This window comes from Lepidothrix coronata, unplaced genomic scaffold, assembly GCF_001604755.1.
Source record: "Lepidothrix coronata isolate B3197 unplaced genomic scaffold, Lepidothrix_coronata-1.0 Scaffold18, whole genome shotgun sequence".
NCBI classification, from domain to species: Eukaryota; Metazoa; Chordata; class Aves; order Passeriformes; family Pipridae; genus Lepidothrix; species Lepidothrix coronata.
Genome location: NW_016690198.1, coordinates 1,608,053 through 1,628,692, shown reverse-complemented (window position 1 = coordinate 1,628,692; position 20,640 = coordinate 1,608,053). Strand labels below are relative to the sequence as shown.

Genomic DNA, 20,640 nt, shown 5'->3' with positions numbered 1-20,640 from the left:
TAAGATTAATTTTGGTGATTGTTATAAAGTCAGTCTTTAAAGCAGTTTGTCTACTTACAGTTGTTCTTGAGGTGGTCTCACATCTAATTGCTTCCTTTTAGTTATCCATGGTCACTGGGTCACTTAGGTTTCCTGAACACAGCAAACACCTATCACAAGAAAATTATTCTTTTTAAGAGTCATGTTTCTACTTCATTAATCCATGTTATTTATAACTGACTTTACCCTTCAAAGTAACATTTCTAAGCAACAGATGCATTCCCATTGCATTTAATTTTTTTCACTCTCTGAAGTAATCCTTTAGACTAAAAATGTCTTTACTCTTATATGTAATGTATTTATTACAAGCTTCAGTTGTTGGGTTTTTCTTTTCTGAGTGAAGGTGTTCATGGGGGGGAAAAGCTAGATCAAAAGAATACAAAGAAAAAGAAATTGTTAAATTGCAGTTCAGTCTACTGTCAAAATAATGAGCTGTCAAGAGGGTAGCATATTGTGTTTTGTTGGTCTCAGGTGAAATTATGGTTCTCATAAAAAAAAAAACTTCAAATGTAAAAAGTAAAGACAAGGCTGCTTATAAATCAGCAACTCTTAAATTACTATTCCCACTATAACAGGAGGTAAAGTGTGGTAGGCTTTATGCACTTTGATAGTTTGCAGAGGTTATATTATTTAGCGTGCATTGCACATTATGTTAGATTATTTAACGTGCATTGCACACTTATTTCAAAGATATTTGAAAGCTATAGACTCAGACTTGAAGTTGATGGCATGTATCTCTTTGTTAGCTAGCAGACTAAGAACTGTGGAGGAAATAATTTTCCAAAAGATTTATTGGAAATTATAATCTTTTGGAGGACAGTTTAGTGAATTTACTATATGTGAACTGTATAAAACTGGGTTTAACGAAATAAGGGACAATATTTGCATTAAAAGTGCTGTTTAGAGACATTCATACGTGTTGTCTTCTCTTTCGTTCTTGAAAAATTTGTCTGATTTTACTAGATGATGATAAACTGCTGCCAGTTAACTTTTTGATTTAAGAGCCTGCCACAGAAATGCTTTTTGGAAATCCTGATGCTTTGCTGCTAGTACATTTTTCCTTGATTGTTTGTGCATGTCAAAAGTGCAGCACTAGTTTCGTTTCTCTAAATAAGATGGAAAAATGAAAGTAAATGTTATATTTCAGGTCCTGACAAAGTAGTGAAACCAATGATCTGTTGTTTCCTTTTTATATTTGTCTGTCTAGAAGAAGAATGAAGTGGCAACTGGCTATGAAAAGCATTGTTTATTTCAATGCACATTGTTTGGGGGATTTTGTGCAATATTTGTACAATGAATTTATTTATTATTTAATTGGAATGAACTGAGAGACCTTGTACAAGAACTGAGGCCAGATATTCAAATGCAATGGCAGCATAAATATGAACAAATGCAGCACAGTCTAGTGGCACAGAGAAGTAATGGCATTAGAGAAGAATACATTAATAAGGCACAATGCCTTCATCTTTGTGGAGAAAAGAAACTTTTCTTTGGGAGAAAGTTCCACTGATGACCAAGCAGAGATTATTTAGGTTGTTTAGGAATTTATATTAAACCCATCATTGTTTTCTTTCAGTGCATTATGCAAGTGATCCAAGTACTGATCATTACTAGTATCTGTTAGCAAGCCAGACTTCTTTTAAATGACACAAACCATTCTCTCTATAGAAATATGTATGGAAATGGAAAGGTGATACAAGAAACACCAGCTTAACTGTTTTGTTTAATGTATGGAAACCTGTAATAAATATCATACTATAGGTAGTATGTAAGCAGTACTGCACCAGTAATCTTTATTAGATATGCCAAATAGATTATCACTTGAAAGTAATGTTGCATAATATTGAAAAAGAAAAGTAAAAATTAGCATCATTTTTACAAAATTTTATCATTCAGAAATCTATACATTTTAATTAGAATACTAGTTTCCTCTGAGCCATAGCCAATTTTTGAAAATTCATTTTATATTAATCTCTCACGTGATTAATCAGAATAGTGAAGAAGAATAAAACAATGTCAGTGGAAGCAAAGTATGGTTGATTATTATCCATTGAGAATAATTTAAACTACAAATTGTTCCATGGCATAAAGTATGTCAACATCATGTTCCACTACAACTTGGAAAACAATGCTATATGCTTATGAAAATAATTCTTTATTCAGAGCTGATTGAGAATAAAGGCATTACCAGTCTCGTGGCAAGCGTTACAATATTAAAGATGAAACCTCAAAAGTATCTAGTAACCTCCATAATTTAGGCATAATTTTATTCATAATTATTGTATTATTTTTAAAAAAAGAAACAAAAGTATTGAAGAAAACATTGCATACAATATCTGCACTGACATTCTGATCAGCAACAATAATCGCACAAAGATTTTTTTGAGAAACTTTTCATATGTGACAGTGTTTCAGGCAAATGTATATTATATCAACTGAGTGAAATCTTATCTGCAGATTTATGTATCTTTAATTTTGAAACAGAATTCTCTATAGACTTGTCCAGACCATTTTACTGTAAAACTCATGGTACAATATGTCTCACTGGTTGTTTACAGCCCACTGATTTTCAGAAAATGGGAGAGCTAATCACTTTTGAGTTCAGTGGATAAGAAGGGAGAGAACTTGTGCTGTCTTAATTCAGGTGCCTATGCAGAAGTTGCTTTCTTTGTTTATCATGGATTTGAGTTTACCAAAATTCCAGTATTATTTTTGAAAACACCATGTACCAAGATGTGTTCTAAGTCAACAATTCCTGCAAACTCTAGTGGGAGTGCCACGAAAACAGAACATGAAATAAGACCTTTTGCAGCAAGTTATTTTCAGGCTTCAACAGAATTGAGAAGAAAGATTGTACCAGCTGTATCATAAAACTGAAAGAGAGAAATGTATGCTTTAACATTTAAGAGAAAATGAGGAGGAAAAAAGATGGTGAATTTGTATAAAAACCAAACTAAATAGAAAGGGTGCTGTTTTGAAGGAGAGAGAGCGATGTGCAAGAAGTGAGTGAAAATGTAAAGGAAAACAAGAGGATATAAAACAGAAGACTAAAGAAATGGAAGGGGTTTTTTATGTGAACAGTCCTGTACTACAAAGTGCTGGACTTTTCAATTTCCACTCATTGCAGAAGGAGTTAACTACAGTGGGCATGCTGTTAAAAATGAGAGAGAAAAGTGTAAGTAATATAAACAAAGAAGAGAAATAAGGAAAAGTATGAATGTACAATATCAATGTATTCATTGTTCTACTTTCTATTACATGGTGTTGCAAGTAGATTTGTTGTAATGGGTCTTCAAACTGTTTGGTATTCAGCTAAACACTAACATTAGACATCCTTTCCCATTCATTTCACTATGCATATCTAGAGCTACGCTACTCAGGAGTGCTGCGAGTTGGAACATCACATATACAGTTATGTAAGCTGTCTGTACAAGTTTGGCATTCACTGCACTTCAGCCAAGTTAGTATTTCAGGAAATTAAAATGTCATTTGCAAAATATGTCCAAACCTGATCTTTTCAAACTCTGTATCAAATCAAATTAGGGGGTTTCTTTTCTATTTTCCAATTATTTTCCTGTCCCTCTATCTTTCTCTGTATTTTTTTTCTGTCACTTTTGTTGAAAAGCAGTACACTCAGGAAAGCACTTGACACTGAACTTCATTCACTTGTCAGAAAATGTGTAATTGGTTCTGTAGACCATGCATCATACAGCTCTGTGTGTTACAGAAAGTTACTTTGTTCTTTTCAACCTTTTGTTTCTTTTAGTTTACCTTTGTTTGGGATATGCTGTAGAGAAGAAATAAACAGTTTTTTAAACCTTGGCCAGGCTACATTTCTGTCATGTACCTCTATTACATTTGTATGCCTGTAGCCTTGAAAATAGAAGAGGTCCTTGCAGCTGAATCTTGCTTACCAGAACCTGCTTTTTATCTTGTCTGGTAAAAGAATATACTAGTATTTTTCAATTTTATTTTTTTGTTTGTTTGTTTTGTCTTTTAACAATGATCTATTATGTAGATTTTAACTTCTGGAGATGGTGGAAATGTGTAGCAGTAAAGAGATAATGTTCAATCTGATTACAGCATAACATTTTTTTGTAAGGCAGAAATAACATCTTTAAATCTGTTTTCCATGCTCAGAAGATAAACGAAGAATGCTCATGTGATGCTCTATGTTTCTACAAGAGCAGGGTGATTTTTAAGTATATAACCTTGAGTAATTTTTCCTTCTGTAGCAGGCCCACAGAAGTTATTACAGAACCAAACAATTGCAGAACTCTCTATAAGAGAAAAGAAAAATATCTCAATTTTCAGAAAACTACATTGGTAGTGTAGGAGGTACATTTACATGAAATCCCTTGATTTCCCACATCCTTCCTGGAATTTTCTGTAAGTCCTAAGCATAAAACAGGCAGAGAGCCAAGCTGTCATCTGTTAACATCTATTTCATCCTTTCTTAGGATCGGTTGAGCTAGAGGAGGGTGAATGTCTCAGAGGAAAGTCTTTATGCTGTTACAGAAATGTTTAGAAATGTGTTAGATTTTGACGCACCGTTCACCTTCATTATCTTTTGGGCAGAAATGAGGAGCAGGATAAAATCATTTCAGGAAGACAAATGCTATTAAATGTATATTGTGATTTTTCATAATCTCCAAAATAGCATTTTTGATACATAATTCACTGTGGAACAAGAAAAAGGATGAACTCTTTAGTTTACTGTCAGGAATAATATAAAATGTTTAGGAGTTATATTTCATTTAAGGAATAAGGCTCTTTCTATGGAACTACTAATCATTGCCTAGCAGCTGACTGTTAAGGATATTTTAAGGAGCACTAAACAGTATCTTACTTACTGCTCAGAAAGGTAACTGAAATGGTTTTGGATTTTAGATCTTTGTATAGAAATGTTTCATCTTTCTTGAGGGAATAGGTGATATTTTCATACAATTATGCATAAAATGGTTTAACAATCCCTTAAAAATTAAATAATGTTGTTTTCCCATTATATGAATTTAAAAAACCTTTCCATTTACAATAGGAGATATATGCACATCCATGCATACAAACTTGCCTTAAATATCTATGTATTTTTGTAGTTTATAATGAAGATGGAAAAGAGGAAATAAAATGCCATGTTCCAATCCTATTTGTATATTAGATTTTTCTCTTAGCAGTTGTTCTGATGTATGTTTATTAGCTTTGTCTTTTATTGCAGTTCACCTTTTAAATTTTTTTGTGCTGTATCCATTTAAGTTCCCACCTCCACTGCTCTTTGATGACTTATTGCTTCTTGGTATGTTTCATACTCTTTAGTCTTTGTAGTTCCTAATTTTGTGAGTTGTCACAGGTGTAGTGGAAGACTTCATAGAAAAAGGCTATTGAATAGGTGTTAAGGGTGAATTTGAAACATGAACCTTCCACACTTCTTTAGTCATTAGAAAGGGAGATTGAAGAAGAGCTTGTAACTCTCCATACCAATCTATAGTTACACACACTCATTAATGCTTTCTGTAGTGACATTTAGCAAATATTCATGTACAAGAAAGCCAAAAAAACATATTGAGTTGTGTTGTTTATTTATTTTGTTCTCCTACATGGCCGCTTCTACCTCTATGAGAGGTAATAGTTCCCCTTCTGTTGCTCATACAGTCAGCATCTTTGTACAATAAGGAAAAAAAGCCAAAACTTTTTGTACTATGAAATTTTGTCAAATCAGTTAAATTGAAACTTGCTAGGGGGCTTGCTCTCTAGTGCCTTCACAGATGGTGTATTCTTTACTAGAAAAAGGTGCCAGATTGATGCTTCTTCTGTACCCTGCAAAGGTTTAACACCTCTTCCTGAAGGAGTTTTTGGTATGCAAGTAGTTGAATTGGTGAGGTGACTGATTGGCAAAAGTCCTTGTAAGGCTGATCTTGTTTGGTGCAGACCTAATGGAGGTCTCAGGAGCTGAACTGCCCATGGCAGTGGAGCTCCCTCTCTCCCATGCATTTTCCCTATTGTGCCTCAACAGTGACCTTGAAAGACCCTTTTCCTGTGGCTGTTAGAACCTTGGCCTAGCCGGTGACAGCGCCAACAGGGGTGCCAATTAGTGCTATGTGGTGGGTTTTGTTTTTCCTTTCTAATGAACAAAGTCCATTGAGGCCTGGATTGACACCACCAGCTTACTTCATGCAGGCCACCAAGTGCCATGGCATTTTTATTTTGCTCAGTCACTACTGACCTGGTGTTGAACCTTCGTCTGTAATCTGTATACAGTTTCTGTGTCTATCATTAATTTTAAATTGTTGCACGTGGTAGAAGACATTGGCTTCTGAAGCAAGATACATGAATAAAGCATAGTAGTACGTAACAAATATGTAAAATATCTCGGGTTGCTTCTTGTAGATAGATGCTGAATTTGACTCTGCTGTTATAAAGTTCACAAGTTTTATGAAAATTCTGAAGACTCAACCAGGCATACACCAAGTTAACAGCAGGAATGACAGGAGCATTAGAATTTTATATAAAATAAAGAGGATCTTGTGTGTTACAATAAGCTTTGCAATCTCGTGTAGAAACATGAGAGTCCCTATTCTGTTACGTGCTTCTCATAAATGATCTTTGGACATTTCTCATTATCAGGGACCTTTCTGTCAAAAGTATTATATTCAGGCATATCACAACCTTCTAAAATTTCAGAGATAGAAAATTGAGTTGAAAAATGAAATTATTGTCATAATAGGGCTGCAGGTTGAACTGTGCATATATCCTCTTCAAATAGCTGTCTCAGTGCTGAAAAGAGTATGTATTAAAAAAGAGAAAGTGTTTTCAACATATATATGTAAACACACACATATATATATCTATATATATTTCCATGAAGAGATTGTAAAAGGAATCACATAAATGGTGAAATAGCTTAGCAAGTTATGCCAAAAAGAGAAAAAAGTATTCCAGTTCAGTACATTCATCTGGCTGAATTTCTGAGAAAGAGAGAAGACTACAAGCAGGGGGGCAAGTGTATGAGTGAGTGTGAGTGATTTTGTATAGAATTCTGTGTTAAAGATGGGAGAACTGGGGGAGGGAGTTTAGCCTCTCCTTTCAGTACTTCTCCCTCCTGAGTACATTTACTTCCATCACGATGGGCTAGAAGAGATCTTTGTTTAGTCGTGCAGTGCCCCTGAGACCTAATTTAGCTTTTATAGCAAATTCAAAAAGCGATAGAGGGAGCAAGATAGAGCAGAACAAAGATGTGAGTTTGCACCACAGATATTGATAGTGTGAGTTGCTTCTGTAAATCCTTTAAAATTAATTCTCCTGACTTGGATTTTCTGCTAAAGGAAGGCAGAACTTTAGAGATGCACATTGTTTGATTATTCAGCTGTGATAATTAGGAGATGGTATTAATGTATGTTGTAGGGCAGCAGTGGCTTTATCACTCTGAAATAACAAGTAGAAAGGCATTGAAAACAAGAAGAAATGCATCAAAAAATGTTTTTGCTTCTTAAAATACATTTATTAAATCATGGTATTAGAAGCGTATATTGAGTCTAGTTCTTTGAACATTACAAAACCATTCTCAGGAGTCTAAAAACTTATTGTACAACATTTCTTATTCCTTTACTAGAGTGACTTTTCTGTATTTGAGAGTTCAGAATGGTTTTGCCGTCTTTTAGCACAAAATTTTGCAAAGGGCATCTTTGGCCCTTTGGATTTAGGGCCATCCTGATGGTTTTGCATATTTTTTTCCTGTTGTTTACAAGTTGGTATTTTCATCATGAATAAAGTTGTATTGTGTACATGTACCCCAATGAATCTTACCCAGTAGGACCCTTTACAACAGAGCATCAGCATCAACTCTCAACCACAGTACAGATGTGCCTTGTTATTATTGCTGTTTTAAAAGTACAGCATGAAAAATTCAGATGCGGGGGAAATTTGCTTTGGAGTAATGTACTATTCTGTTCTCAATGCACAAATAATGCTTAGACATCTAGAGTTATGGACAGCCAGGTAATATATTTTTGGTTAAAATGAGATGAGATTAGATGAATCACCCATTAGTTAATTTAGTTGAGGTTTTATTGGTACTTTTATGGCTGATCCAGTTGTCCTGCAGGTTCGTATTTTACATTAACATTTCCTTCAAAGAATAGTTGATAAAACATAGGCTTGTCAACAACATATAGAAAGCAGGTTTGAGTCAACTCAAATGCATGCTTTTAAAAATGCATACTTTTAAGGAAGTCATATTTATACTTTATTTATCATCTAATTTCAGTTTGCTTCCTGTTCCTTCTCTAAAGAGCTCTCACTAGTAAATATCCTACTTCCACAAACTTGTGCCCAGAAAGGCAATCACTGGTTTGTGTGACTTCACCTTGCTGAAACTTGTTGCTGCAGTTGCTAGGCAGCCCCATTAGAACCAACCGAGAGCACAGAGCAATTCCCCTCAGCAGCAGATTTCAATTAAAGATCTAGATATACAGCTGGTTTCTTTGACTGGTCAGCTCCAGTAGCCAAATGAAAGGCTTCAAGAGCTGTGCTGTGCAACAACTTGATTCCTTAAGGTTTTCTGTAGTAAATTCAGGCTATCTTAGAAAAATATTTAAAAAGATAATTGAGCTGTTTGTGTTTTCTCTTGTATCAATTTGGAGAGGAAGCTACTGTTTGCACTGATAGGTTTTTTTCCTTAATTTTCATAGGAGATTTTTTCCCCTCTGTGGTGGGTTGAGGAGAAAAGCAACTGAACACGAACAAACGGAAAATCCCCTTTTAATCTGTTGTGTGATTAGGAATCTGTCAAAAAGATCCTGTGCAAATATTCTTTTCTGCCAAAGAGGGAAGCATATGACACATTTTTAATAACATTTTGGGATCTTGTTGCCAGTATTAAATCTTAAACATTATTAATCTTCTGAGATTAATCAAGAAGCTTTGAGATTAGCACATTACCTTGCCATTCTAAAATTAAAAAAAAAAAAATGGTCTGTTGAGGAGTTAATGCAGAACTCAAAATCTAGGTAAAGGAAATTATTTTAGAACAGTGTCTTGGTGTGATGAGTCATGGCTGGAAAAACCTAAGTGACCAGAGCAGATTTTGGGATCATGTCATTTGTTAAAATCTAATTTAATTCTGATAATTTGACTTAAATGAGAGATTGAAGAAGCACTTCTGTAGACATGTGGCTGTCTTGTCTTACCAAAGTGTAAATACTTCACTTTTGCCAGTCATGTTTGTTGGCAGGTAGGGCAGAATTTAGCCATTTACTTCATGTTGAGAAATATTTTGTATCCTCAATACTCTCTTAATATACATCTTTCTACCAAAGATAATGCAGAACTTCCTTCTCAGACTTACACTGATCTCAGCTTTGCTGTTGCTGCACTAATGTTTTCATCCAAATTCTGATAATACATAGAACTAATCTATTACTTAATCTTTATGTTGAGAAACATTACTGAAGAAAGAGAGTGAAATTTAGTATGATTTGTATTCTGATCTGTTTGCTGGCATGCAAATCTGTAATTTTCCTTAATTTGCCAAAGTGTTACTGTGGAGATTTTCTGCAAAGTATTTTGTTTCATTAGAGTGGTGTCCAAGGGCTTGCTTCCTCACCAGTTTCTGTCCAAATGCAAAGCATGTTCCTATGCTCTGCAAAGAAAGAGATGCCATGTTTCCATTTTAAGGCAACCATTTGGTTCTTGGGCCGTGTCTAGGTTGTTCAAGGCCTCCTAAAGATTTCCTGAAGTTTGTTCCTGTCTTCCACTATTTCTCATTGCCAGAAATGGTCTCTAGGGCACCTTTGGGCTGGATACTTAATTCATGAGCTCTCTAAGCATCTGTATTGAGGTCATTGTAACCCTTCATACCCAAAGCTGGTGCTCCATACAAAACCCCATGATCTACTTCGTATTGTGTCTTTGCTGTCTCATCTAATGCCATTGTCCATCCATTACAAGGTTCCTCTGTCATCTTCTTTTCCACCCTCTGTGGACTTCATGTAGCCTGCTGGAGGTCAACATAGCTGAGTAGCACCAAAGGGGCTTGTCGTGGAGGGATATGGGGAATTAATCAAGAGAAATTAATCTGGACATTAAATCAAGAGAGAGGGATTCCAGGATAATATATTCACTTAACACTCAACAGGGGCAAACAAAGCTTATTATTGACAAGTGTCAAGTACTTTGCCTCTCCTTGTTCAGACTGTAGATAAAGAATGAGTACAACTCCTCCTCTAAAAAGAAAAAGCTAAACAAGAAACATGTCTCTGTTATGTTTTTGTTGGTTTAGAGTTTTTTTCCCAAAACTGCTCAAAACATTGGATAAGGAGTATGTTCTTGGTACAATGTGTAATGCTGTGAAATTCAGCACTTGTTTGAGAAATGATGCTGAAGCCATAAAGGTGAAAAATGGATAGTAGCAAAATAAGTATCTTCCACTGTGGCTTTCTGCAGGACTGCTAAATTAATTGTACCTCTGCCTCCACAGCAAGTGGTATTAAAAAAAAAACAACTTGTCACCAATGACAGATGCATCTCAGTCCAGCTTAAAAGTAAGGATTTCCTTTCCAGACACTAAGCCTGGATGAAAAAAAACAAGACAATTCCCTGCCAAAAAAGTATACCATGCAAACTGTTCTAATGGCTTAAAGGTTATTGCAGTGTTCGCAACTTTCATTTTTACTGTCTAGCCCATCACCAGACTAGTTATACTAGGGAAATATTTTTGAAGGTTATGTTGGTTTTATCTTAGCAAGATCCTTGTCTGGAATAAAACCATGTGAAATACTATGAAAATAAATCATCTTTCCTCTGTTTACAGACAGACAGGAGGAAAGGATAGGCATCTTTTCTAGGATGGTAGCCCAAATGATGATGAGCTTAACATGTGTAAGGGTAGGACGGGCTGAGATAATGGTCAGTCCCATCAAGTCTTGTGCTTATTCAGAAAAGATGGAGGTAAAGAGGAGAGAGAGCAGGGTGGAGCAGAAGGTCAAGAGTGGGGTCAGATCAGGTGCTGTAGCTATGAATCACTCTTGGAATTTAGCCCACTGTTTGTATTCCCTGATGTGCTACCTCTGAGAGAACCTGAGAGGGAACAAGGCTTCAGAATGCAACGTAATATCACTTTCTTTTCTTACCTTCTGAGTGAAGTATTCTGTATATCTCTATCCTGAAATAGTCAATAACTTTTTTGAGGATATTCAGCATCTTCCCATCTCATAAAATCTAGAGGCTACCCTAGAAAGTTGTAGTTGCTGTATGCCTTGTAGGAACGGTCTGATATCTTATGTGGCATGTTTCATAGTAATTGTGCTGTGAAGACCGCCAAATGGATACTGCTGACTTGATTTTTGGCCTGTGGTAATGATCTTGGAGTGAGGAAATCATGTGAAGTCAGTGTTGTGCTTGCCCTTACGTAGCTTTCAGCCTTCTCTTGGTTACACATTTCAGGCCATAGCTGAAGTCTATCTGAATGATCATTCTTAGGAAGCAGTGTTTAATTTTGCAAGGACTCAGCTATACACAGGCCAGGAAAAACTGACTGTGGTAGAGACACAGCTGTTTCTGGGCACCATTCTGGGATGTAATGATGGAGTTGTCATCAGTGGCCAGTATTTTGAAGGCTGCTCCTTCACAGGCTTAGGGATGCTGAGCAAATGATGGTTTTAGGCATGGCCCAAGGCAAAGATAGTATGCACAACAAGGAGGTTTTGACCAAAGGAGGTCTAAAAACTGTGTTCTCACAGGACAGTGTAGATGCAGTTTAGAAATATTATTTGTTATTTTGGCTTTTCATGACACTGCTTAGATTCTCTTAAGTTTGCAAACTGAATGGGACTTGGTAGGAGAGTCATGGGACGCTCAAAGAATATACTATGATTGACAGACATGTTCTGACCAACTAAAGCCAAATAGGGAATTGTGGAAGCACTGTATGTCAGAACCATACTAGCAGATGTAGATATTATTCTAATGCTAACCTTCATGTGGCTGCATGGCATACATTCTGCTCCTTTTTTCATGTAAGCAGATCAATCAAGCGTTTCTCAAGTAAAGTAACAAAATTAGGGTTCATGCAGAAGGCAACTGCACTGACCAACATTATATTCACCTACTAACTAAACCACAAAGAACAAACAAAGAGATAGGTAATTCTATAAGTCTGCTATCTGTAAAAAATATTACCTGACTGTTTTTCAGAATTTCAAATTCAACATAGGGTCGCTCTGGTAACAATGAGTAACATTAGTAGCCTTATCAATGATGATTTTGTGATACCACCTCTCACCAGAAACAGTTAAGAGGAACAGATATGTTAAAAGTTTCTGAAGTGCACATTTGGAAGGCATAGCCTGCAGTTGGGCAGGAGGTGCTTGTGCCCCGTTCACACTCTCTTTTAAGATTCTTCTGAGGATAATAGTATTTCTCCTGAGGTTAAGGAAGTCATTACCTTGTACGCTGGAGGACTCCTTCCCAGCCCTAACTTTGTAGGAGAAAGATGAAAAGTATAAATAAGGGCCAGAATGTTTTCTTGCCCACCTCTCATAGAGCATTCCAGCCACCTGTTCCAGTTTTGTTCTACTCTTGCCTGTAATTCTCTTTTACTAGTCTCTTTCTTTCATCTTAGTTTTCTGTGTTCTTCTCTGTTTTCAGTTATTTTTTTACTCTTCGATCTCCAAATGCCAGCTTTTGTCCCTCAGCATGGATTATTCCTCCTCTGTAGTTCTAGCCCTTAAAAGTCATGACTTTAAAAGCTAGTCATTGCTTTTAATGGTCAAGTTGTATTCCTTAACCCTCTGAATCTCCAAAGGTAATGCAGGATTTCTAATAAGATTAAGTTAGCTTCTTAATGTTTTCATCGAGGGTGTGTCTGCAAAATTACTCAGTGTTTAATCCTGGACATACCTAGCTCTTTGGTTGGTTTACACAGCTTGTATTCAAACCTGTGACCTTGGCATTATTAGCACCATTCTCTAACCAACTGAGCTAATTCTTAGAGTCTGTACTCCATGAATGTTAAATATTTTAAAAGAAATTGCTGATTTCACTGTAATGTCTTATTAATTTTAAAGATAAGTTTACTCTGGCAGAGATACACCAATATTTTTCTGGTGCCATAAAAACTTAGATTATTATCCACCAACTTATTATAAACTCAATTTGGCCCTATGATAGGGGTCAGCTACAGAACTGTGACCCTAAAAGCCTTTTCTTAGCTGCAGAATCCTTAAGCTCTATGAGCCCATTTGCTTTTGACATTTACGTTCTTCAGAAATTCAAAGTTTCTGTTTTCTCCTGCATTTGTTAACATCTCCCAGTGTTTAAACACTCTTTACAGTGTCGAGAGTGTTCCTCCATCTGTGTTCTTTTGAGGATCAAATCCATGAATACACAAGGATATGCCTAACAGAGCAGGCTGTATACTGACCACAAATGGAGATAGAAGTGATTGAGGATTTTTATATGTTAGGGCAGAGTTAAGAATAATTCCTCAGGACCCTAGTAACTGTGATCATGTTCCCTCTCAGAAGAGTACTGTAATGAGATTCCTGTGGGCAATTTATAGCAAGAAGGGAGTGGAAATAATAGGTTGCCATCTTACTTGTTGATGCTTCTCATTTATAATACTTCTAAATATTCATTAGGTCAGAAATAGGGCAAGCATGACCCTTTAGCCCCATAAAGTATGACTGAACATCCAAATTTCATACTCAAACCTTGGTTCTCTTTTCCACATTTGAAACTAACTGCATAAAATATGTAATGAGTCTGGAACTGAAGCAAGATCTTCCTCCCCAAGAGACTTGGTAACAGTGCTAAAGAACCATGCTTGCTCTCATTCTCTTTTGATCTTCACCTTACTTCCCCCTTTTACTGAGGAATGGATAGTACAAAATGGAACAGTGTCATGGGTAAAAACTAAGAATATTCATCACCCCTCATAATGTTTCTGAAACCTCACTGAGTTCGTAAAGGTGAGTGTTATGGCCTTAGTTGCCATACCACAGCAGTAAAAACAACTGTCTGGATTTTCAACTTGTATTAGTCATCACTATTCTGCTGTAAATGTTGAAGTTGGGATAATTTATCCAGCTAATAATTTGCATGAATGGGTGAGTTGTGTTAATGTTTTTAAAGATTATAATTAGAAATGCATAAAGAGATCTCTGTCAAAATAAAAAGTCATCATTCACTTTTAATGGAATGATGATGGTGTCTTTTAAATTTACAACTCCAAATGCCAAAGAGTAAACAAGGATGTTGAAGGATAATCCAAATCCTAAGGAATGAAACTAGATAAGGATGACTTATTTTGTTTGACATGTATTGTTGCCATAATTTTTTTTCCATGTTCCATAACAAGACAAAGTGTCTTAGTTCCCAGTAATGTAGTGTATGTATCCACACTGAACACAAGTTCATAAAGTCATGCTTGGTACAAGTGTTATGATAAGTGGCATGGATTAGCAATAGCTTCTGCAGCATGGAACAATGCTGTCCTCGAGGGTAGTTCTGCCACCAGCAGCAGTCCGACTGTGGACTTAACAGAAGAGCAGCAGGACTGGGATTTCAATCACTTCTTGTCCTACCACATCATCAAGGTACTGTTGAACATAATTGCCCAATCAAGCTAATGCACCTTAATTTATGGACGACCCTGTGTAGCAGATTGTCCTTCAAATGGTCCCCTTTGATTTCACTGGAGACAGTAGAGTAAGAATGTAATCCTTACTGTAAGGATTATTTTCATTTCGGAATATATTGTATTTCTATCCCTCAGCTCATCCCTTGTACACAATAAAGATATTTCACAGAAATTCAAGGGGGTTTATTGTGATTTCTCCTAAACTATTTGATAGCCAATTGAATAATTTATTCTTTTATGTAAGCTAAACTTGATCCTCCTGCCTGGCTTCTGAGTAAAATCACTCAATCTTTTTCCATTTGCTATTTGTAAGACAAAGGCAGAGGGTATCCAAAGATACACTGATCATGTGAACTCTGTATCTGACTTCAACACAGATAATGCAAGGGGTTTTTTTTTATGTTAAAAACCTGTTTCTATAAGAAATAAGGCCTTGCTCTTAGCAATTAATTTTTTTTCTCTCCACCCCCCCCCCATTTCTTTTAGTACTCAGGACAATGTCTCCATGCAGGAGAGAGAGACACAGTATAGAATTACTGCTTGCATATTCCTTACATTTTCTCCTACTTAGCTCTGAATAACTCTTCAAAAACTTTTCCTTGTGCCTCATTACCAAGTTGTCTCATTGCATCTCAATATTTCAGGTCCTTTCCTTTCAGCAATTTTCTTGTCTTTTCTGCTGTTACTTGGGTGTTTCCAGCTGTTTCTGATGTGGTGCTTCCTTGAGGTTTGAAGCAAACTTGAACCAAAGAAGTTTTCCTCTGCCAGTGAAACCTACTTCATATTAAGCATTTACAGCCTATGCAGCACAGCTTGTGTTTAGAAATCTCTGTTATTAATAATAGATAGTAGTTAATTATAATTAATTAATATCAGGTCGTTAATAGGTAGTTAATAATTATAATATTAATTATGTCATATGTTACTTGATTATATTACATATTATATTATAATTTAATCTTAATAATAACAAATAATGGGTAATTAATAATAGGTAATAGTTGAAGAAAATACTGCTTTCCATTGCTTAAAGACTGTTGTTCAGATTATGCGTAGCTATCTGAGGTAATATATGCAAACCTGGCCCTGTATTTTGTGTTGCCCTATCCCTTCAGTGCGGCATCCTTCTTCCTGTGCCAAGCTTTCTTCAGCAATGCAAGCCTACAACTCTATTCTCTAATTTCTCTTTCCTCAACACACTTCACTTACTGCTTCAGACAACACATCTGTTATAAACCACATAGTAAGTACCTTGCTTTGTGTAAACCTTTTAATGACACCTATCTTGCTAGCCTGCACTCTATTTCTTTTGATCTTTTCCCTAGGTTAGCATCTCTGTTTCGTATTCTCTTATCCCAGAGGTGCTTTTGTGATGGACCTGTTGGAAAACTGTATTCTAATTGTCTCTCTCCAGCTATGGTGATATACTATCTAACAGACTATCTCTTTCTGTATGTTAGCAACATTTACTAAGGGAATCACAAGAAATTTCATTAACTGCATGCCTGCCTAGCTATGCTCTTTGTTACTTTTCAAAAGATACTCTGTAATGTTGGTTTCCTCTTGGGGAAATCTGGCTGAACAATCAAACACAGTCAAACATAAAAAGGTAAAACCACAGACTTTCTGAACAAATCACAGATGTGTTAAATGTCCGAAATTCTGTTATTACTACATGAAATCATGATGTCTCTAGTAATCTGAAGTATTTGGATAATGATAAGGTTCTGTTCAGTTGCCTTTGTAAGAACCTCCAGTCTGGAAAATATAAATTTTCTATATGATTTTGATGCTTTATTAATCGTTCTACTACCTCTTTATCCCTGCTTTTATTTCTAAACTTTTTGTTGCTGTTTCCTTTCAATTAATACTCTTTCGCTAGTAAAATTTCCAGTATTAACTTGTATGCCTAAACTGTACTTTGGTAAGCTATCAAAAGGTTTTCTTCTCTGATAATTCTCCAAGAAAACAATTTTCTAATACCTTCTAATGTACATCAGGCTCTGTGATATTTTTTGTAATGTGTTATTTAAGATTGCTGGATCATATGATCACTTTGCCAGTCAATTCCTGTCACATGTCAGTGAGTGACTAATAACCCTGAGCCGTTGGTAAATGGGTTAGAGCAATAAGATGGGAGCCTTTTTGTTTATTTTGACTCACATGTGTATTTGAATTACCATCTCTTCTCCAAAATTTTCTTATGAAGTTGGAGCTGATGGGCAAAATGTTCAAAAGATGCACTGGAGTCAAATTTCTAATGCTCTTTTCCATTCTACTTTTCAGCTTTATTCCTTTGTAAGGTAGGGGCAACAATTGCTATACTCCTGGGACATTTGGATGTTATATATACCCTGCGTATACCAGGGTATTTTTAAAGTTTCTTTTACTAGATAGGAGATTTTCCCATGGGGCATTCAAACATCGGTGGCTGAAATTGGAAGCCACCGCTTTTGCCCCACACGTATTACACACTGATAAAAACAAAGAGTGATTACAAATAGAAGAGGGAAAATTGCGGGAAGGAGAAGAAGGAGAAAAAACTCCTGCTGAAGTAGTCAGGGTGGCATTAACTTGCCAAATTAAAAAGTTATTGTCATAGTTCTGAAACAAACCACACGGTGAAGTTATCTGGTATCTGATTGCCTTTTCTTGATGTTAGTGTATTAGCCTAAATAAACTATCAGGACTTTTCCCAGAACCATTGTCTAAAACATTCGGCTCATTAGGCATAGAAAGGCTTTGTATTGGAGTCTTCCCCTGTATTTTTGGCACATTTACTCTTTTTGCCTTCAGTACAGCACAGAGTAAGACCTTTTTGCAGGCCATTAGTATTTTGGAAACATGTAGAGAAGGTATCAAAATGTTTGCACATCAGAGTACATTGGGGCTTTTTAAAAATTCGTTGTTTTTATTTTAATCAAAATTGTGTATAATTGTAATTATTAGAATTTTCGTATTAAAATCTTAAGTATTTAATTGCACAGACATTCAGTCTCCCTTAGCTTTCCTTTTTTCCCCACAATGTCTTGGAGGAATTCTCAAAAATTCCATTGAAATCTGTGTCTTTTTTGTTGATTTTAGTAGCTTTAGAGTATTTACTCTGGCACAGAAAACTCTGCATTGTGATAAGTGTTACTGTCATCAAGAGAGCTAAGCAGATACCTGTTATGTTTCTTACTATAACTCATAGTATTTGACATAAGAAACTGTTTTATGGAGGAATAAGTTCAGGCTGGTAATTCATATATGCATTTTCCCCCACTATATTCTCTGCCTGTATATAAGGGTTCCTGTTGCAGTGATTTTGTTGTGCCACAATAAAGCTTTAGACTTACACTGTGGAGTAAAGAGATCACAAGGAAGCTGGACCCTTTTGTGTTGCAGCTGCAAGACTAGAGATAGCTTATAAACTTACTTGTTTCAAGTTAGGAAGTTGATTAGAAATTTGAAAACATAAGTTTCAAAGTTTCATGAATGCACTTAGTACGTAGAATACATAATATAGTTGTGACATTAGAGTTTGTCAAGATGGAAGTTTAGAATCTGTCAAGGCTCACTTATGTTGTCTCTAAATAGCTACTGCTGGTAATGCTATTTTAAATACCTAATAACTAGGTATTATTAAACAAGCAATGGATTTTTTTTGCTTAATTTGTTAATTTTTATTTTAAATTTTGTGTCTAACTTAAATGAGAATAATCAGTTCAATATATCAAAATTACAGAAACACCATCGTGTAGTTGGAAAAAATACTGAAGAAAAAAGCAAAATAAATTTCTGCATTACTGTGTATTGTTAAAAACTCAGTGAAATGGAAGACAGACATTGTAAAAATTGAATGGCATATTGATTTTTCATTATTGCATAAAGGTTTGCTTACAGCTGAAAAATTGTGGCAGCAAGTAGGGGCTTTGAAGTCCTTTTGTGAAAAACAACAGAAGCAGGAACACCCATCTGCCTTAGTTCTCCAATTTGTCTAGTGTGTACAGATAGTGATGCAAAAATTTTCGTTTCTGATGTTAAGGACATGGGTGGGAAATGTTTGGTTATTTTGGCTTGTTTGGTGTATGTGTGTAACTAAATCTACAAAATGAAGGCAAATTATCCTTTTCTAAGCAATTTCTTCTGTATTCTTGAGTATGCAAAATGGAACTGCAGTTCCCTTCAACTATTCATATTTAGTTGTTGAATTTCCTCCATAAATAATCTAAAGTCTATAAATTGCCCCTTTTTTAAATATTTGATATTTAAAATTCTAGGTGGGCTCTTACTCACTTATTGTCTTCAAAAATCTGACATGTGGTACAGTTTCTATTTTTTAAGTAATGAAAGGTATTTTAACAAGTGACTTTCTAGTCTAAATATTCCCAAAATCAGAATTCCTTAATGTTCTTTTATATTTATTTAAAATCAGTTTTTTTATGGAAGTTAGTAAATTTTTTTTTGCTAAAATATTTGTAGAAATTGAGGTTGAAAAGTGCACAAAAAACCTGACATTAAATACAACTTTTTTTCTCAGAAATATTTTCTGAAGATATTTTTAGATATTTATCCATACTGCATCTATATAAAATTCTCTCACAGAGGTGCACACAGACAAATAATACATGAAGGAAAGAAGAAAAAAAAAAAGGAATTGCAATTAATAACCACAGTAAATATCCTGATCTTGCACCATTGTGATATATAGTGCCATTGTGGTACTCCCCACCATGGCTAGTGGAGAGTTGTTTCTATGACCTGGTACTGTGGTACATGAGCTTGCTCAGTTCCTCTAAGGGAGTTTGTGAGCACTTTTTAATATCAGACCATATAAATTTAATTTCGGAGTAATAACATTTTGTTTAATTGAACAGTCATTTACTTAATTTTTTAGTTATGATTGAAGGGACAGTATCACACTACTTCTGGCACCAATAATGGTTGCTGAGTTGCTGGTTTTATAACAAATAAAGAAAAAATAAACCATTCTTTTCTGATCTTGATGCACAGACTTCATGCTGTGCTCGTTGTAAGCACATTTGAAATAGCTGTTCTGGGGAACTTGGAGGAAGTACTAGGAAAGTAAGCTGGTTTAAATCTTGTTTGTTTCCCTCATAGAGATTACTTAGTGCACAAATACCTATTCCAATCATTTACAGTTTAGTGTGAATTTTGCAGAACCATCTAGATTGTTTTATAGTCTTGCTCTAAGTGATTGGGAGGATAGGCTCCTAATTTCCATAGAGGTTTAGCCACAGAATTCTCAAACAACTTAAGCACCCACTCTGCTCCTTTATGCATTCTTGTACTTATAAAAGTTCCTGGTCCATATAGATGCCTAATTTTTCAGAAAAAAATGACAGTTGCCAATTTTCCATGAGAATTTTTGTGAATTTGACTATGCCGCTTTCAGCCTTGCGGGTTACATAGCCACTAGTGAGGACAGTAATCAAGCTGTCAAACCTTTTAAAACGTTATGAAATACATCATGAACTTCTCAGAATTCTTACTGCCAATGTTCTGTTTTCAGAACATCGTGGCTATGTGTTGTTTTTGCCAGTTTGTTACTCATTTCTGACAGTTTGCATATTCCCAACAGCATTTTTATGGTAGCTTTATTATCTAAATAAGATTGTCATTAAAAATTGAACAAGCATTGTTTGACTTCTCTTTGGAAGAAGAGCTCTTTTGAGACGTTTATTAAACTTTACTCCATTACAGCCGTTGTAATTCATATAACAGGAGATCTGGCAATTATGGGAAAGAAACAAGCAAAAAACCAAACAAAAGCCCTCAAATACTTTTGATTGATTTAGAGGGTGCAGGGGCAAATGAAGAAGCAAGAGGGCCTTCTGCCAGTAGGTTAGATGCAGACTAAACATGGCATTTAGACCTCCCACCTAGAACAAGGCTGTTCAGTTCCATTCCTAAACTTATTGTCCCAGCATGAATGAGAGGCAGGCATTAAATTTTGTGCAGAAAGG

The 20,640-nt window shown here is 35.5% G+C and overlaps 1 protein-coding gene across 1 annotated transcript in view; it reads left to right on the top strand.

The window, feature by feature from the left end:
- The window catches only part of RORB (RAR related orphan receptor B), a 142,106-nt gene that overhangs the window by 7,196 nt on the left and 114,270 nt on the right, over positions 1 to 20,640 (top strand). The gene's annotated exons all lie outside the window — the stretch shown is intronic.